A 20,472-nucleotide genomic window follows, 5' to 3' on the forward strand; every position below is an offset into this window, starting at 1 on the left:
AAGTTTATTACATAGAAAATCACCCGAAAAATCCCGGACCATCAAGAAGTGTGCGAACTGACAACATGAAGAATCGTCTTTGCACTGAACTGGAATCATCCCCACATAAATCAAAGTCATCTAGACGAACTGAATCTGCATAATTAGATTTAGACCACCCTGTACTTACAGGTACTTATACTCAATATGCTTATTTATTCATTTTCAATATGGAGTTCTGTAATGGAAAAAGGTAACAATATTACTTTTGCTTTGTATTTTAGTTCATTCGGCTGCTAGCTTTTATGAATAAAGCAGAAGTATATATCAATTTGTCCTCTTATCTATTCTTAAAATAATATGAGATGCCTCGCACATGATTATTGTTCAGATGTTGAGGCCAAATATTCAGAGTCTCACATTTGAACAGGGTAAGCTACCATTCAAAGACTGGGCACTGTGAGTCTGTGTTGCACATTCGTACATGAGAATAGTTAACCTTTGATTTCTATTTGTATGTAATTACCAAACTATACTGGGTTAAATGTACACAGGTAACATTCAACATCTCTCACAGTAACAACTGTAGAACAACTCTATATATGCTGAACTCTTAATTTGATGGGTGTTAAAGTTTTTTGCCATTGTCACACACAAAAGCTTGAGAAACTACTTCTGGGCTCATCAAAAAGTAATTCCACCCTGAGTTGCTTAGGCTATTTCAAGTGTGGGCAGTTGGCTCACATCATCCCTAATTGTCCTCATCTCGATGAGCCGATGGACTTGAGTTGGGCACAAGGTATTGTCGTTCGACTTCTGCCAACCTTCTGTTACTTACTTGTACAGGTATGGTAGTTACAAACTAAAATAATGTGATAGCCCTTGTACAGTGAAATTTCTGTTGTTACGTGCTGTTTCATACTGCCACAACAATGGGGCTTGTGAAAGACCAGTCTAACCTCTATTCAAAGGTCCACCGCCTGTGTGATAACTTTCCAAGTAGAAGCCTGCATTGTTACGGTGACTGTTATGTGGAACCCTCCTTACCAAGTCATACTGGGGCGGGGTTGATCAAAAAAGAAACAGTGGCATAGCACAGAACCCACCTGTGAAGAAGATGGGCCTGGCTGTGGATGGGAAATCTCAATCTGAAGTTGTCTCCACACCATGTTTTTCCCCGGCTTGAGAGGTGGATGATGTGGCCACCCAATATAAGTTGAGGAACATCATACCTCATAAATCTGACACATCAGAACCTTAGCTTAGCATTCTCAAACTGATGGTTTAGTACAGTGGCTTAATCAGATACTCAAACAAATGTTATGCAACATATTCAATAAGGATGGGATAAACTGAGACTGGTTACTCCTCCTTGTGTTATTTACCTATCGGGTAGCCCCGCAAGTCTTAACGGGATTTGCACCATTTGAATTACTGTACAGTAGACAACCCTTATATTCTATTGAATATAATAAAAGAAGGATACTTAAATACTGTATATTGCACAATTACGCAATAGATTTGACAAAATTCATCCCATTATACATGAGAATAAGGAGCATGTTCAAGCAGCACAGGCCCAGCTATATAACCATTTTACAAACCTCTGTGAGTTGAATCTTGGTAACTGGGCATGGTGTTCAGCCCCACTTTGCAGCATTCTAGCCCACTGGAAGGGGCGTTATGAAATTAAAAAAAAAAGGTTTTGGTCGACTTTGTTGTAAAACTACCAAATCATCATCCAACCAAGTGGTTTTACCATGTCAACTTGCTGAAACCATGTAAGTAACAAAATTCTGATCCCCACTCAGGTCAGCCACAGTAATTTTTTGCACTTAAGTAACAACTCAATTGTGGGCCTAATTTGACACCACAACAATGAAGGGAGCTGGAATCAGCCATCCTGTCTGTCCCTTAAGTAGTGGTTAAAAAACAGGGTGGACCTTTCTGATTCCCCACAATATTATTACTAAACCAGGAGTAATTGTCAGAGAACACCCATATAGACTACCAGAAGCAAATCGAGCAGAAGTGGAGCTTGAAAACCAGTGAATACTAGAACATGGTGTTATTTTGTAGAGTTTTAGTCCCTGGACTAGCACTGCCATTTTGGTCATAAAGCCCAAAAACAGTTGGGGCTTTTTCAGTGATTTCTACCAGCTTAATCAAGTTTACTGATTTGATACATATCCAATGCTGGGAGTAGACAAACTCTTCAAGTGACTGAGAAAATCAGGTCAAATTAAATTTGTCAGATCACACATTACATGACAAAAGGATGCTGGCAAATTTTTCTAACAGAATCTGCAAAGAAAAAAAACATTTAGCACCCCCAATGAACACTGGCATTACCACGTGTTCCCATTTGGATGGCACAAGCCACCAGACATATTGTAGCTTCTATTGGATAAAGTGCTATGGCCTCACAATTCCAATAGTGCTGCCTACCTCGATGATATAGTCATCTATTCTGACATCTGGGAGGAGCACTTATGGCATGTTCGAGCTGTGCTTCTAACACTATACAAAGCCAATTTTGGATAAATCGAAGAAGTCTCACAGGGGCCAAATACTTAGGCTCTATGGTATTGTTTGACATCAGTGCTTCAAAGTGAATGCCATTTTAAAAAGAACTTAATTCATGAACTGACTGGCAAATTTAGGCTTTCTTGAGACTAGTGGGGTACTACAGCTAGTTTGTGCCTTAGTCAGTCAGTCAGTCATTGTCCAACCCTCTATATCCTAACACAGGGTCATGGAGATCTGCTGGAGCCAATCCCAGCCAACACAGGGTACAAGGCAGGAATAAATCTCTGGGCAGGGCGCCAGCCCACCACAGGGCACAAACACACCAAGCACAATTTAGGATCGCCAATGCACATAACCTGCATGTCTTTGGACTGTGGGAGGAAAGTGGAGCACCCAGAGGAAATCCACACAGACACAGTGAGATCATGCAAACACCACACAGGGAAGACCTGGGAAGCAAACCCAGGTCCCCTAACTGCAAGGCAGCAGCGCTACCACTGTGCCACCATGCCGCCCAGTTTGTGCCTTACTTCTCTGAAATAGCCAAGCCTTTAATTAATGTAACAAAAAAGTAAGCTTTTAACTTGGTTGTATGGGGTGAAAAGTATAGGCTGCATTTCATGAACTGAACCAGTCCCTTATAGCATCACCTGTTTAAATGCCTTCTGACTTCTCTCTGTCTTTCATTCTCCAGAGTGACACTTAAGTCACAGGTCTAGGTGGCGTGCTGAACACCTGGTGATGTACCTGAGCTGGAAAATATAGGACTGGGAGACAAGGTATGTGGTAGTGGAACAGGAAGACCTGATGGTTAAATGGGCCATTCAACGGCTGTGATACTACCTTCTTGATTGTGAGTTTATCTTTGTCATTAACTATGACCCACTTCAGTTGAAGGCTTTGTACAAGGAGTCAAATCTTTGTGTTACTAGATGTTTCTTGGATCTCCAGCTGCCACACCTCCTCTCTCGGCATATGCACTCTTGGTTTAGGCTGCCCGACTTGATGGATCTGGACTAAGGGGGTTCATGTCACACAAGTTTGCTTGAGACTTGGACTCACATATAAAAAGACTATCTCTGACTGAACATGTCAAAAAGTTATATTATTTTATCAACAATTATATGGGGAATTATATAGCCTGCCACAACTCTTTATGATCTTGTTTATGTTTTATTTACACTATCATTGATATTATACATTGCTTACGTAGTAAGTGCACATCATTTTTCAAGTAGAATAGTATCATTGGGGTATACTTCGCAAAATGTGACAACAATGACATTTATTTCTATAACTCATTTTCCATCCATCCATTTTCTAACCCGCTGAATCCGAATACAGGGTCACGGGGGTCTGCTGGAGCCAATCCCAGCCAACACAGGGCACAAGGCAGGAACCAATCCTGGGCAGGGAGCCAACCCACCACAGATAGCTCATTTTCATACACATAATGCAGCTAGTAGTGCTTTATAAATGTCAAAGAAAAATTCACAAAAAAGAAAAACAAGTTAAATTAACTAAAAAATGAATAAGTAACGAAAGTATGTCAATAAAAGATTACATAAGGTAAATTCCTTATAAATAATACAGTATTCTAAGTCTTTTGTGAAGTTTTGAGTTTATTCAAAAAAATCTTGAGCTTTGAACTTTTAAAATTCAAATGCATCAGTCACAAAATCTAAACTCTAATTATGAAGAAATGCTGATTACATCTATGCCTTTATTAAATGACTATGATAGATTTGCATACAAAATGGAAAAAAATATAAATAATAAATTTCAGGGGTCTTGAACATTATCAGTGGTGTCTCTACAATAGGAGCAACTAGGGAACAGTATCCCATCTCCCTGAAGATGGCACTGTTCTGCATAAATAAAATAATATTAATATCACCTCAGTAATTCAAAATATGGTTACAGTTTTTCTCAACTGCTATGATACATTTTAGAAAACAATGCACCATTTTCTCAAAATTATGAACACAGCTCCTTAATTACAACCTAAGATGCACAAACCTCAAACTTTGCAAAGCAGCAAAATCTTGTAATTAATCCAAGTAAATCAAACTTTGCCCTATAATTGGGCACACAGATCATGAAATACATATACACACTGCTGAACACTAATATACATTGGCAACCAACTCAAAGTAAAAACCTGCCATGGCACTGAATAAATAATTATGTATAAATGCAACCAGGGACTTGCACAAAGACCTCCTTACCAATGATGTTCTACACTTTTTGGTGTTGTTTAGTGAGACTGAAGCCAAGGGTGTTCTTTCAAGTGAATATCAAATAATTCTCAATAAAAGGATGTGATTGTATAAAGAAATAAATGAAAGTATTACAGTACTATACATGTGAAAGTAGGCCATCTATTGTATATCACTTACTATTAGAATTACTGACACATATTCTAACTGCTGCTGTTTCACTGTGTCTGATATTCTATCTGATATTCCTTTCAAACGTAACATGGTGTTCTTGCTTCATCCGGATTCTGTATCTTTAAAGACATGGTCAATTGCTCCAATGCTGATTCTGTGCATTTCATGAAAGACATCCTGATCTTCTACAATCCTGGATCAAATTTGTTGATGACAGATTGTATTGTTGCCAACCACTATGTTTACAATAGTTATCTCCTGCTCAGCTGACAACAGATGTGGTCTGCCTTCAACAGGCCTTCTCACGGTTCTTACAAAAATAGTAATGTAAGTGAAATATGAGAACTTGAAGTACAGCTTCCAGGGGTATGTGATAAAGTGTAGCACTGCAAAACACTATGTACAGCATAAGGCACAGTAATGTATTCTTACAATTAGTCTACTGATACATACAAACTTTGTACAATATATTCTGCAGTATGGTAGCAGTTAGACAATTGATTTTTACAGCTATAGTAGTAACTGGCCTGTTTTTTTGTTTCAATATCCTGATTGCTGAGGAAACAGTAGATCTACTCAAATTTGTCTTGAGTCTTTCATCAGCCACTGTCATGGACATGCTATGAACAAGAACATGGTCCACCAAAGTTGCCTGTATCTTATACAATACAAATGTAATTCCCCATCCTCATTCTCTTCCACACTATCCTTTTATTGTTCTTCTAATATTGGCATTCATTGTTCCAAAGTAAACCTGCTGTTTATTCATCCCAAGGTTGTATATGTAATGTATATATTTACATATGTATGTAATTACGTATGTATGGTTGTAGTATGTATGTAATTATGGATGAAACTTTGGTGTTTATACCTACAGAGTTGTGTGTTTATTGAGTTCAGGTTTGAATAATTTGTGTTAATTATATTGGAGTGTAATGCTTTCCAATGAGGACAGTGTCTTACCTGTGGTTTCGTAGAGGGATCTGTGTATAGGTTTTACACAAAAGGCACAACAAATGTACAACATGAGTTGAAAACAGAGAGTTGAGTTTAGAGTTTTTGGAAACTTGTGTTTCTTTTGTCAACTGAATAAACAGTTTGAGTTATATGGCTAATACAAATCAATCTTAGTGTCTAAGTGATTTGGAAAAACTGTAAAATGTGTATAAATATTTGTCTAACTAAGTTTACTCATCATAATCAATTTTTTTTCAGTTTTTCATAATATGCTCATTGCACAGTGGCTAAGACTGCTGCCTCACAGCTCCTGAGTTAAAATACAGAAAAGAGATCTGGTTACACCAGTGAAACTGTGCTCTGTAAAAAAAAAAAAACCCACAAAAATAAAATTATATGACTCAGTTCTCAATAGATCCCTTTGGTGAACTAACAATTACAAAACAAAATGTTTATAGTCAGACAGTCAAGAATATAACCATGAAGAAGCTAATAAATCTGACATACTGATATATCAGAGGCCTATAATTAACAGTTTCTTAAAGCAGGCCTTGCATCCTGGAGACAAATAATTCAGAATTATAACCAATACTAAATGAGCTAATAGAAGGATGAGTTTTATTATTAGTAAATGGACAGATGACTTTTAAAAATACAGTAATTATGTAAGTCTTGATTTACTGTATGGTCATATTTCACTGTTAAGAGACAGCCTCTCTTAAACAAAGTACCCTACTTTTGGCCAGTGACCACAGAAACCATTGATTTTTTTTGTTTCTTTCACTAATGTGCTTTTAATGATGCCTCTTTTAATGAAGACCATTTGCAGATTCAACTAGAGAAGAGCACATATTCAGTAAATCAAATGAAATCTAAAATATAGTTTGAAATCAAAAAAATAATTAAGAAAAAAATGTTTGCAAAACATTTTGTACATAATTGCAAAAAATATATTTATATTGGATAAAGAATACAAGGTTATTGCCAGTCCTTGCCCCACTTAAAGTAAAATTGCATTTTCATTATCAAAATATTTTTTAATGCCAACACAATTTTAAATAAATACTACAATTTTACAAAATGTAGTCTCAATGTCGCTATGGTCTACTGGTTATGGTGTTGAACTATAAGCTTCAAGACTGCAAGTTCAGTCCTTGGATCTCTCTTACTGTACAGTATGTAGCTTTATGCTTGTCAAACAACTTATACTTGTGCACACTGTGGAAATGTGCTATATGATGTAGATGCCCCAGAGGAAGGCTGGGTGTCCTGCCCAGTGAATATCTACTGTACATGGCCAGGATGCCATAATGGAGCAATGGACTAGAAGGGGGGCAGTACCAGGCCGGGACGCCTTATGATTTCCTTCCTGATTGGGATTCCCGAAGATTACAAGAACCAAATATCTCTTGATGATGTTAACAAGTACACTATATAAAGTTTTCAAAGTTTTTGGTACTGGAACTAAAATGTAGGTGTAAGGTTTAATTTTATTCATTAATTATAGAATTTGCTGTTATTAAGGTAAAATTACTAAGGGAGTGGGAGAAAGATAAAATAAAGCTTGACTGCACAATGCTATATGTTGTAGATGACTTTGAAATCTGCAGTTCTACAGTACATAAGCTATTTTACTTTTTAACAAGTTAATATAATCTGTGCTAAAAAATTTCTGAGGTATTTTACACTTCTGTTCATATTTGTCTAATTTGCCACTGTTCCAAATAGTGCATAACGGTTGTTTTTATTTATGAGTGTTAATACATGTTGTTCAGAAGATGTTTAATTTCAGCCTTGCACACTCATTTCAGGAGTAAAAGCTCTACATACATGTATTAGCTTGCAGCCTTTATCAAGCGACTTAGTCCTCAAGGAATATCTTTAACGTCTCATTTTTATTTAGATCTTTATCAGTCTTTCCATGGAAAGGGTACATCCACAATAGTGTGGAGTTTTGTCCCTTCCTGTGGTTGGAGGTGAACTTCCTGCGGTTCTCCCAGTCACCCATATGACCCAAAGGAAGTTGGGTTACCCTGGATCCTAGTTGCCCTAATGGGGAAGTCCTGGATTTTTTGTGTTCTTGCAGGTCTTGATCTTCTTAGGCAAAAATCACTGAAAATCACTTGGGAAAAGAGACGTACATGCACAGAGGCATGAAGAGTTCCTTAGATAACCATTGTGCTCCCAGCCCTTATGTCACAACAAGGAGGAGAAGGAGAGACAAACTGTGATATACTATTGTAATGAATGGTGGAGATGACAAAAAAAATTTTAAAAAATACTTTTATAAAAAAAGAAATTGTAAATGCGGTGAGAAATGTTTAGCAAAGTTGAAAGAAAAGGAAGAAATGGAAAAATAAAGATAAAAATAAAAATAAGAATAATAGAAGTGCATGAGGAAAAAGAACAACAGAACTAGTTCCAAAGCAGGCATTTAGAAATGTAAATCCATTTTCTTTTTAAACAAATGCCAGGAAAGAAAAAGTTAAATGAAAGAACAGACCAGGATGCTTTGTTACAAATAAAATGAGGACCAGGGAATAACAGCAGAACATTGTAATACTCTGATACTATGACATCAAAATCAACCTGATAAATAACCAAAGATGCCCTTGAGATTTTCCAAAAGTAAATTAAGCATAAACTAACACAAGAACAACACAAATATATGAAAATGAACTTTTAGTAGGAGAAATTACAAAAGCCCTAAAAAGATCAAGTCTCCTGGGACAGATGTCTTACTGAAGGAATTCTATGATATCTTTTGGGACCTAATTAAAGAAACTTTATGCAAAGTATTTAAAGTAGTTCTAAATGGAGTCTCCCCCCAGAAGTGAAAAAATTGCATTATAAAATCAGTTCTGAGGAAAGTCAAAAGAAATTAAACCTAATAGTGCAGTTTATTTTTTAAGATTACAAAAATTAGGAAAGTTTTCTAGATATTGTTAAAAAAGTGAACATAATGGAATCCAAAATTCATAGGAGTATTTAAAGTATTAAACATACAGCATGGAAAGAGTGAGGAAAGTCAGACTATAGTAAGGAAATTTTGAAAAAAGTCTTCTGGGAGTGTGGAAACTAAGAAAAAATAATATTTCTCACCAATAATAATCATAGCAAAACAAAGGCACTTAGCAATAATCTACTTGCCACCTAGGAAAATTTTTAATTTGATGTATAATAATTATTCTTATTTTTAGGTGGAGATCTTAATAACTTTTAAAAAACAAAATGCATTTAAAAAAAGAACTGGGAGAGAAACATTGTTTTTAACGTGCAGTAAATTTTTTAAATTGTTTTTTAAGCAGTTCTTTGATGATAAACGACTGTTAGTAAAGTATCTTGCTAATGTCACCTCTTGCTAATGTTTCTTCATACACTGAAGCAGATTGATCCATTTCAGGTCAGAGCAGATGTGTGGAGTGCATGCAGTGTGGTCATGTTAATGAACTACACAATGAAGCCACCATCTGGAAATCTTTATATTCAAAAGCCTTTCCTGTGGAACTTTTCAAAGAAGAGACACTTTTGTTTCTTTTTCAGTGTGACCTAAATTTTTTAAGTTTAACTTTGCTCATTGGATATCAACAACCTGAAAATTCTGTTAATGTAGTTTATGGATAGATTCAATTAATTGGTCAGCTTAAAAGTGATACTTTTGGTAAAACTGTCATATAAGATTAACTTTTTAAGATACAGGAAGAAAAAGGTATTAAAAGAACATATTTTAAAAGAATATGGGACTTGTATGCCTGATATTCTGAGTACTGATAAGGATGCTTTAAGCCTCAACTTTGGAAAAAATATCTTGGATTTTTTTTTTTACTTACCGCATACAGCTTGTATTTAAAACACAGACAGTTTAGAGGTATAGGATAGGATTCTGATGCTGGCCTGATCAGTATTTGGTTGAATTTGGTGTATTACTCATTCATTTCCATTTTGATTTTTCACAGAATACTCCTGATTCGTGACATATATCAAATAATTTGATTGTCAAACTAACTGTCATCTCTGCATTGTCCTGTTTTGAAGAAGTGTGTTATGTGAGGAAGAGGTCTTTTCCAGGTTTGATTTTCACTTTATCTCTGATGCTTGATACAATTATATAAGTGTATAAGATCACTTTTACATGGTTTTAAAATGTTTTTAAACAGCATTTTTCTAGTAAAGTAAATATGTGTTACAGGAATTTTTCACTACAATATTTTTAAATTTCAGTAACATTTCAAAAGTATGTTTCTTTCATCTTTCATCATGTAATTCTACTGTAATTGTTGTTGAAATGGTTTATGGATTATGTAATTTTTGCCAAGACTGCTTCTTCATACATGTGGAGGCTTATTTTGCTTAGGAGAACTTGCTGTAAGTGTCAATATGTTACTTGTATATTTTTGCTATTGCTTTGTGGAGTCATATGAGAGCACACAAAAATGCATATGCAAATTGTGATGGTTTTTTGATTTTTGGCATGCAGTTGTGTGGGCGATTCTTCTTTTATTCATTATTTCCCGGACAGAGTAGGAGTCTCACACCAGATAAAATTAATCAGTAATATACACTTTATTGCACCTAGACTAGAGAAGCCCTCGTACAGGAAATTCTTTGCTCTTTTATAGCTTACAGAGTTGAGCAAAATGACATTATTATACCAAAAATAGAGGCGGTACATATTTCTTACTGCTGACAAAATAAAAAGAAGAAGTTACCTTATTTGGAGCTTTAAAACAGGAACTATAATAAAAAACTGGTTAAAGGGCAGATTCTGAGACAAACAGGAACTATAATAACAGACTTGTGCTGGGCAGATTCCTTTGACCTGCTCACCCAGTACACTCTGTACCTCACACAAGGGTATACATAGAAATGTCACATACACATTTTGTAACTGCTACATGTCACAGGGACAAGCTGTATTTTTCCATTCCACACTCGACCCCTTTGAGCAGAAAAAGGAATCTGGCAGGTCAAACTTGGAATCACTTTCAGGGGCCAGAAGAAAACTTGTTCTTGACGTAGGAGGTAAGCTTTAGATAGAGCAGAACGGAACACAAGAGCAATGAGACAGCGGACAAGAGGAAGTAAGCAGCAAGAAGGAGTAGAACAACTCCAACAGCAAGGGAGACAAAAATAGATCTGAACCATTGCCCCCAGGAGCCGAACATAGAGGTGAACCAAGAATGGAGAAGGAGGGAAAAGACAGAAGAGAGGGAGCAGGAGGAATTGAGAAATGGAAGGAGTATTAAAAGGGAAAGTAAGCAAGGAAGAGAGTTGGAGAGTTATGGGACAAAGGGAAGGGGGTGGTTGCGAGATGGGGACGAGCAGTGGCACACACATAACAGTCGGATTGATTGAGCTGACGAGCTGAATACAGGACCCATTGCAGCCAACGGTTCCGATCACCGTACCCAGTTTCAACCTCGAAGGTGGATTCTATGGAAAGACGGACAGAGAGGAGAATGGAGAAGTAGTATTGGAAGAAGAAGAAGCGTTAACAGGAGAAGATAAAGAGGAAGAGGTGGGGGAATTGGAGTACACCTCAATCTTGAACTTTCCCAACAGATCTGTACCAGAGACATAGGCACCAAGAATGTAGATGCCAGAATCATGTAAAGAAGCATTCTTAATAGTAACTACTAAAAGATTGCATAAAATAGGATTATTGCCTTTACAGGTTTCAGCATACGGGTGTCCTTTTATAATTGAAAAACGAGTCTTTAGACCATGTTGCGTAGCTTGTTTAGGGTTATACCCCCAGTCCTGGTTTCCGGTGTTAGCGAACACGTCGCTCCATGAGCTACATTCTGGGACACAAACATATTTTTGTGAGGAAGTCCAATCACGTGGAGAACCAGTACAGGACGCAACAGAACAAAAGTCCAGGGTAAAAGAATGAGTAGTACCCTGAAGACGCGGAATCCTTGTGGTTCTCGGTGCGAACAGGGATAGATAGAACAAAGCGGAAAGGATCAAAAGACAGAGGAATGGTGCCATCTTTTACAATGAGATGCGTGGATCCAGGCAGGTAGTCCTTCAACTTTCACAGCGTGAGGGGTTGACAGAAGAACTTGGAACGGTCCTCGCCACCTGGGTTGGTGCCAGTGTTTCCTGCGGGTGTCACGAACCAGGATCCAGGTTCTTAATGGGATAGGCGAATTCTCAGAGGGAGGGGTGGATCTCCAGGCTTGCTTCACTTGTTCATGGACCTCCTTCAGAGGCTCGGAGACCTGAAAGACTAGAGAGAAGATCATTGTCCACAGTATGTAGGTTCACATTCCCTATAACCATACCAACTGGCATGGATCTACCGGTAAGAATCTCAAACGGCGATAGCCCCAATTGTCAGTGTGTCCGCCCTCGTAGCCCCATCAGGGCCAGTGGAAGGGCATCAGGCCAGGAAAGATTTGTCTGCTCACAAATTTTTGCTAATTTTGACTTCAAAGTGCCATTGCATCTTTCAACTATACCTCCACTCTGTGGGTGATACGTACAGTAGTGGTGAACATTAATTTGGAGCCATGTGGTTAGTTCATTTCCTTTATTAACGCTTTAGCCACAGTTTTGGCATCATTATGCTTAGAAGGGAATGCTTCTACCCATCGGGAGAACACATCGACAATTACTAAACAGTACCGATATCCCTTTGACGGCGTTAATTCGATGAAATCCATTTGGAGATGCTCAAATGGTCCCATTGGATTCGGGGAGCGGGGACTTACCTGCGTGCCTTTTCCCACATTAAACCTTTGGCACAGCGCACATCTCTTACAGAATTGATCTGCATAACTAGAAAACCCTACTGCTTCCCAATGCTTCTCAACATCCTGAATCATAGCATCTCTTCCCGCATGGTCCAGTCCGTGGGCTATTTTCGCCATTCCTGGAAAGGAAGCTTTCGGAAGAAAAGGCTTATTAGTCTGACGGTGGGTCCAAACACCTTCAATCAAGGAGCCTTCCTTGGACCATTTCTTCTTCTCAAGATCCGTTGCTGAGCTCTGTAAAGAAATCATCTGGTTATCTAGAACCGACTCCGAACTCTGTTGGAAAAGAGAAACTGGAACATTATTATGAGCAGCTCTTTTAGCAAAGTAATCAGCCAATTCATTTCCTTTACTAACAGGATCCTGTTTGCCAGTGTGTGCCTGGCACTTTACAATAGCCAATTTAGATGGTTTAGTTATGGCATCCAACAGAGATTCAATTAACTTCTGATGTTGAATGGGCTTGCCAGTACTGGTCTTAAAACCCCTTAATTTCCATAATGCCCCGTGATCATGGCAGACTCCAAAAGCATAGCGAGAGTCTGTGTAAATAGTTATGTCTTTTCCTTCTGACAGCTGACATGCTCAAGTTAGGGCTATTAGTTCAGCTGCTTGTGCACTGAGGCTAGAGGTAATTCGGTTAGCTTCCAGTAGGTGGTCCCCTTGGACCACAGCATAACTGGTCGACGGAGCTCCATTTTCTAATCTTAACGAACAGTCATCTACAAATATGATTTCACCTGTTTCTAATGGAGTTTCCTGCAAATCAAATCGCGGCTTAACTTCTCGAGCAATCACTTCCTGACAATCATGCGGTTCTCCCTCCTCACTAGTCGGGAGTAGAGTAGCCGGATTGAGGGTAGAACACCTTTCAATTGTGACATTTGAGAGAGTGCAAAGAACGTTCTGATAATGGATGGCTCTTGCTGTGGTTAGATGAGAAGTTTTTGCTTGTACTAAAATGGAATGAACTGCATGCGGAACTTTAACTGTCAGTGGACTCATGAGTACTATATCGGTGCTAGCTAAGACTGCTTCTGTGGCAGCAGCAACTGCTCTTAGACAGGGAGAAAGAGCAGCTGCAACTGGGTCTAATTTTTCGAAAAATATGCAACAGGCCTTTGTTTGTCTCCATGTATTTGAGTCAACACGGCATTCATATATCCCCCCTTTTCGTCCACAAACAATGTGAATGGGCGAGAATAATCAGGTAAACCGAGGGCGGGGGCAGAAAGGAGGGCAGTCTTTAGGTCAGAAAATGCGGTCACAGCATCAGGAGTCAGGAAGCGTGGCCAGATAAGGGAAGGCCGGGAGTGTTGGCCAGATCTTGCAGTGGCTGAGCACGTGCTGAAAATTAAGGATCCATTGTCGACAATATCCAAGAATGCCTAGGACAGACATAACCTGTTGTTTAGTGACCGGCCTAGGAAGATTCTGAATGGTTGTAATGCGACTAGTGGAGAGCTCTTGTGCCATTAGTAATGTCATGACCTACATATTTAACAGTTGTTTGTACCAATTGTAATTTAGCTTTGGACACTTTATGGCCATTTTCAGCCAAGAAAAGAAGTAATTTCATTGTGTCCGTTTCACATGATTCCTGCGAATCACTGCAGAGCATGATATCATCAACATATTGAATTAATGTGGAACCACGGTCTGGCCAAAAACCCTCAAGATTTTGAGCAAGCGCTTGTCCATACACACAAGGAGACTCAGTGTAGCCCTGAGGCATAACAGTCCAAGTCCAACGGCGGTTTTGAAAAGTAAAAGCACGGAAGGAGGATTTTGGGTAGATCACCAGAGGTTCACAATGGGCTATTCTGCCAAAATCGTTTTATCCTGAGACCATAGGCAGGATGGGATATCTGCGAGCCAAGGCAATGGAGGAAATGTAACTTGTAATACTTGTAAAAGTATTGGGCAGTACAGTGAAGGGTGTCAGGGACCTGGAGATGGGGAAACAAGCAGGAAGGGAATGAACTAAGGGCTTTTAATAAAATGGTGTGTGGGGAAATGGAAAGAGTCCAAGCTGCAAAGGAAGGTGTTGGGTGAGAGGATTGAAAAGAATCATAGGGGTGGAACAGTTAAAGCCTTTGGGGGTCATAGTAATCGATAGGGAAAGTTTAGTCATGAGGTCACGTCCCAAGAGGTTAACAGGGCAAAGTGAATTAAGGAGGAAACGGTGTAGTATGGATGGACCAGAAGGAGAATTTTGGACAGGGAGTGGGAGTGAAACTTTAAGGCAATGTGGTTGTCCAGAGGCTGTCAGAACAGTAATTGTGTCATCCGAGGCAGGGACCTTAGCCAGAGAAAGAGTAGAGCGCGTAGCGCCAGTGTCAACTAGAAAAATAGTCTTTTGTCCATTAACATGCAGAGATAAAAGAGGATCATCCTCAGGATCCACAGTCAAGAAGGGAAACATGGAGTGGCTAGAGGTCCCTGAAAATTCCTAGGGCCAGCCTTGGTTTCCGGGGAAACCGGGTGTAAATTCATCTCCGGGGGTAGTCAAAAGAGGCTTAATCTGACGATTTGGACAGTCTCTTTATAATGGCCTGGCTGACCACAATTATAGCAATAGTAAGGAGTGGGGAGCTGTTGTTGTTGAGAAGGGTCTTGCAAAGAGGTAAAACCACCTCGACCCCGGCCGCGTCCTCTTCCTCGGGAGCCTCCCCGGGCACCGCGTGGACGGTGAAGCCTCCTCGTCCACCAGTGTAGTAATTTAGTTGCGCAGCCACCAACTTAGCTTGGGTCTGTTCTTGCTTGTGCAATGTCTGCCTTTCAGCATGTTCAGCATGTCGCTTAACCTCTTCAAAGGCAGCCGATTCCCAGCCAATGCATGAGATACGGACTTTAGATTGATGTCTGAACGGAGACCGGAGACAAAAGGAGGCACGCTGCGCGTTGGTCCTCAGCCCGCTCTATGCCCGAATGGGTAGCCATCAAATCTCGAATCCTAAGTCCCCATTCCTCCACAGTCTCATCTTTTTTCTGTTTTGCAGCAGAAATCAAAGCCCAGTCAGTGCCCTTTTTATACTTGTCATCTAAATTCGCTTTCAGTAGACGCCACTGAGTTTGAAAATCTGCATCTCCATTCTGACCATCTCCTCGATGGAAGGTCTCACGCCAAGTCCACGGTTGTCCATTATTATCAGTGCCATGATTAACAGAAGCCCAAGTTGGACCCAATTTCGACGAAGGACCTGTGTCCATTCAGCAGCGTTTGGTTTATACATGCTGTCCAACTGTTCTAATTGTTCAATAAATTTCAGTCCCCCCTCCTTTTTAGGGTCAACTAAGGAGCTGACCACCTCTTTTAGCTCACTTAAGTCCCAAATATGGGAAATGGAAATTGTCAAGGGATTCTGGTCACCAGTAGGTTGATTGGGATTATGCCGGGGATTAGGGATCTGCATTAATGGGAAAGAAGTAGATGGAGGGAACTCGGGGTCAGGGGCAGTGGGGGAAAGTGGAACAGAGGATTTAAACACATGGGGTCGGTCATCGTGTAAGGGATTGAAAGGTGCCTGTGTCTTAGCCTGTCTTCGGGTGGTAACTCCCTTGTGTCCGATAAGGGGCTCGGGTTTTATTTCTAGTGGTTCTCCCTCTACCTCCTCTTCCCCTTCTGAACCTCCTGGAGAATCATAGGGTGGAGGTTCGGGAGCCTGAGTCCCAGAACCATAGAATATAGGGTATAGATGTTTCTTTCTCTGTTTAGAATGGGTGTCAGGTGGTTGGGCTGTTTGTAAAACTAAAAGCAATTCATCTTTTCTTTTCTGGCCTTAACTTCATTGGCTCTCAGAACCTCATTCTGTCTAGTGATCGCCTCTAAATTTCGATCTTTTATAACCAATTCCCATCTATCAAACATATCCATGCGTACGGACCTCCCTTGCAACAACCAATATTTTCCTTATTTCCTGAATCTCACTCGTATCACCGGTGCCTTCTAATGGCCAACGCCCACCGCTCTGTTTATTCCACTTCTTACATGCCTTTTTAAAATCTAAGCCTGTCTTTTCTCAATTAGTTTCCTAGGTGACCCATTTTTCCGCGACGTCTGTTGATCCTCCGAAAACAGTCCTTCCAGTATAAACTTAGACCCCTTAGACCCATCAGACCCCTGCTTAACTTTTTTACTACTAGCGGAACCCATTTTCTTTTATTGTCCTAGTTTCTTCCCCTGAAACTATATCTTTTATTTTCTAGTTTCTTTTCCTGAAACTATATTCAGTGTACACTGTTCTTTTCCTACTCGATTTCCTTTTCTCTTAAATTACCTAACTGTTAACCGTCTTTGTCCGTGACTGACCTTTGACGGGCAATGGGCTCTTTACCTTAGGTGTGCCACGCACCTTTTAACCGTCCCAATGCCTATCCCACTAATATCCCAGTTCGGACTCCTACATCCTTTCCCAACAGTTAATTAAAAACCTCGAGTAGATAATTAATATCCTGGGCCGCTAGTGTCAGTTTAAAAAACTGTCAGTTACTTATCACTCTTATCATACCCACCACCAAGGAAACCCCGGCGGTACTTACCTAGTCTAGGCATTTAGTCTGGTGCAACGCAGAGTACTCCACTCGGAGTCAGGAGGAGACCGGGGACTTCTCACTCAGAAGCCGTCCTAGGACAGGACAGTCCTAACTTTTATCGGAGCTGTTTACTCTGCTGCCGGTGCACACAGTAGCGGCAGTCTGCTTCAAAGAAGACAGATCCATAAGGCGGGTACCGATCAAGGAGTCAGCCGATCGTCTCCTGCCCCACGTTGGGCGCCAAAAAACTGTGGACGATTCTTCTTTTATTCATTATTTCCCGGACAGAGTAGGAGTCTCACACCAGATAAAATTAATCAGTAATATACACTTTATTGCACCTAGACTAGAGAAGCCCTCGTACAGGAAATTCTTTGCTCTTTTATAGCTTACAGAGTTGAGCAAAATGACATTATTATACCAAAAATAGAGGCGGTACATATTTCTTACTGCTGACAAAATAAAAAAGAAGAAGTTACCTTATTTGGAGCTTTAAAACAGGAACTATAATAAAAAACTGGTTAAAGGGCAGATTCTGAGACAAACAGGAACTATAATAACAGACTTGTGCTGGGCAGATTCCTTTGACCTGCTCACCCAGTACACTCTGTACCTCACACAAGGGTATACATAGAAATGTCACATACACATTTTGTAACTGCTACATGTCACAGGGACAAGCTGTATTTTTCCATTCCACAGTTGCTTTAGTCAGAGTTCAAGGTATTGTTTGAAAACTACTACTCAAGACCTTTCGTTTGGTGTATAACACTTGGGCATTCCTTGTACAAAAAATTACTAGACTGATTTTAATTTTTTTTTTTATGATGTTTTATGCCACAGCACACATACGATTTCATGGCAGATTAAAAGTCAAAAGTACATACTGCAACAATGTGACCATTATGAGTGTGTAGTAGCTTACCTGTGGCTTTCAAACAAGGATTTGTTTGTGTCACTGTGTGGCATAGTTCATCTATATGATGCGGTGAAAGGTATTCCAAAACATTTTTTAAAATTTGTCTGCCTTGTAAGGTTTAAAAGGTGAATGGGCCTTCACTGTAGTTAACCCTTGATTCTGAAATAGTCTTCCATCTTATTAAGACATCCCCCACATTAGATATTTTAAAGTCAAATTAAAAATCCTTTTTATTTTCTCAGGCTTTTGAGTTATTTTAAAGACCATGTATTCAGCTGTTTTCTTGCTGTATTTTATATTGTTCTCAGATGATCGTGGTTCTCCTCATCCTTTGCTTTCTTAATCTGTTAGTCATTTTATTCCTTTAAAAATGTGTCTTTTATACTCTTGCAACTGCGTTTTTCCAAAATTACCAAAGTTCAGCAACTTTAACTTAAAAAATGGGATTTAACAAAAGCCTGACGCACCAAAAATATCTTCATTTTTAAAATTTTAAGTTAAAATTCAAAGTAAAACAGTTCACACAAAAAATAAAAAATTAAAATAGCAAAAAAAAAAAAAGAAAAAATCTTGTTACATTTAAAATCATTACAAATCACTTCAAAGAAAAAGGTTTCTGAACCATTTCAAAATGACGGTCAAAAAACTATATGCCTATCCCATTTCTGAGTTGAAAATGGGTCTTTTAAGTTCCTGTTTACTGGGACCTGTTCTAAACAACAACTGAATCAATTATCACACTGTATCTCAGTTATAGCAAGAAAGTTCCATCTCTTACTAGCTTAAATGGGGGAAAAGACTATACCATTGTCTATTACAATGAAAGAAATGTATATTCTATTCAGATTAAGCAAACATTAATATGAGTTTAGCTCAAAGCTTTAGCTTTCTATGATTGGCTTTTACAACTCTTCTCTTTCATTTGGTTTAAATGTTTGGTTTATTTTAGTTGATTTTATTGTGCAGCATTCCCCTTAGTGGGCACAATAAACAGGCAGAATGCAATACCTACTTCGAAAATGAGTAAATGTTAAACACCAAGAAATACACTTTAAACTAATGCTAAGGCCAACAAATAAATGTAGAGTCAAGAAAAAAGAGGCCCACTTAAGCAAGTTTTTAAGCTGTAGCACCTCCTCCTTATAAGAGTGTGAACTAAGTGACTTGAAATATATAATGTGTCCAGGCAAGAAAAGGAGAACTGTAATACAGCCTTATTTACTGTCAGTTCTTAACACCATTCACTCATATAAAAGTCAAACATCAATTTATGTAGAGGTAAACTTGATTGTCTCTTCTGATTTGCAGTAAAATCACAGTATATATAAACACATGTATATAGTAATAAACAAGACAGAATATGTCAAAAACTTAGGGCACCCTTGGGCAAACCCTGTATAACTGTATGTTCTTTTTAGCAAAAGAAAATACGTATAAGTGCAGAAAAGTCTTCTAAGGCACAAGTCTCACTTGGCAGAGTGCCCAAGATGGTGGTTCTTCCAGTTATATGGCAGTTAGGCAGGAAGTGGCAGGTGAAGGTGGACAGACAGTTGAAGTGATTTGGTAAAGGAGAAATGTAAATCTTCTAGTCTGTAGAGGGATGAAAAGAGAAAATGTTATTACACAATGCAACCCCTAGATTGCCAGAGAATTACCATCACCAAAGCCCATAAACTGTCATCTTTGCATACACACATGACGGTAAGCAAAAACTGTGAGGTCATGGACAAGAGAAAAGCATCTGCATGAACTGGTAACACGAGGATTCTTTTTATTAACAGCCATCTGCTGTAAAGAGGCATGGCCTGTCACAAGATTAGACTCATGACCCAGGAGGTAGTACTTCACTTGGTCAATTGCTCATTTAATCATGAGGGCTTATCTCTCAACCGCCACATACCTGGTTTCCTGATCCCACAGTTTCTGGCATGATATGGTATATGATAGGGTGTTCAACACAATTAACACTTTGGCTCAGTATGGCTCCAAGACTTGTGTCTGACGTGTTGGTCTGCAAAATAAAAGGCAATGAGAAGTCAGAGGTAATCAGTATAGGAGCTGACGTGAAGGCCTGTTTAAGGTCAAAGAATGCACCTTCTGCTTTATCATCTCATACCACCTTGTTTGGAACCTGTTACTTTGTCAGACCTGTCAAGGCCGCCACCATCTCAGAGAAATGATGGATGAACCGAGAGACATTGCAATATCCAAATATTAGTGTTTTTAAATATAAATCTGTGACACAATCTGAGCAGGTCTAACCTCATCTTACTTCCACCTACAAGCCTGTATTGACAGTAGCTGCTCTTTGTTATTTAAGCCAGCAGTTTCGATGTGTGTTTTTGTAGTTAGTTTTTATCATATTTCTTTTTTTGGATCTTCCATAAAATTTTTATTT

Source organism: Polypterus senegalus, chromosome 1 (assembly GCF_016835505.1).
Source record: "Polypterus senegalus isolate Bchr_013 chromosome 1, ASM1683550v1, whole genome shotgun sequence".
Classification (NCBI taxonomy): Eukaryota; Metazoa; Chordata; class Cladistia; order Polypteriformes; family Polypteridae; genus Polypterus; species Polypterus senegalus.